The sequence below is a fragment of the Trichinella spiralis genome (genome assembly GCF_000181795.1).
Source record: "Trichinella spiralis strain ISS 195 chromosome Unknown Scfld4, whole genome shotgun sequence".
NCBI lineage: Eukaryota > Metazoa > Nematoda > Enoplea > Trichinellida > Trichinellidae > Trichinella > Trichinella spiralis.
The window spans coordinates 7,747,831-7,748,928 of record NW_003526943.1 but is presented as its reverse complement, the minus strand read 5'-3'; positions in this window follow the sequence as shown (position 1 = coordinate 7,748,928).

Below are 1,098 nucleotides of genomic sequence, written 5' to 3'. Positions count from 1 at the left end.
TGGCGCCGTGTGCTTCTTTTACTGGGCAATGTCCAGCGGGATCTATTATTCGATCCCCATCCGGGAATTTCTAAATCTGTCACCATGGCACCCCCGGCAGCTTTCTTTTATTTGATCCCAAAAATAAAAGTAATGGTTAATAACTAGGGAACCATATGCTATACATTCAGCGCATACTTTTGGAACACCTCCCAATATTTTCCGTTTTGCCGGCACGTTTTAATTTATATATCCTGCCTACCATACCACCGAATTGGACCAAATCCCGCAACGATTTGGTACAAGATGTAACTCAGGGACATCAGCCATAACAAGGAACAGAATAGAAAATGATTCGAATTCTGGAACGCAAAGCACTGAACTCAAACGCACACCAAAAATGCAAATAAACTGGACAGTTTTGAATTTCATTTTAAATAACCATTTTGCAACAATATTTAGTTTTAATTTCACATTTTATCTACAATCGAAGATCAACTTCTGATATTCCTTGTGGCACTAATGCTGTTTTAGTAATGCCTTTTGTTGATACTGACAGAATAAAATTCATCACACACAAATGGCGCACGAATACTAACATCAAAGAACGTGATGTCCACTGCACAGTGAATTTTTGAAGCAGCTTTAACTGCTATTCTGCTTCGTGCTGTCCATCGCTTCCTTTCTGCTTTCAAAATGTTTTACACTCATTTATCACTTATCATCTCATTCTGATGATTAGCTAAAGGCAATTTGAATACAATGGAAAAATCAACAAGTGATGAATTGTCCACAGCTGCAGTTGTCAGCTAAAACTAGGCATTGCAACTGCTAATTTTGTTGGCATTTAAATACTTTTTCTAATTTCAGGCTGACTGTTCTCTGAAATCTTTCTTGATAGCAATCAAAAGAATTTTATTTTCAACTTCAGAAAGTTTTGACTTCTTTCGTCAGGGTTTTTGTTTTCCTTCGTATAATTTTTTTAAAAAAAAATTAAAAATCTGCAATATTATTTAAAAATCAAAAAATTAGTTTTATATATTTGGTGTAAATTGTAAACTTTCTATTTCAACATCTGAACGAACCGACTAATGCGTGGTGAACACTTAAATTGCCATC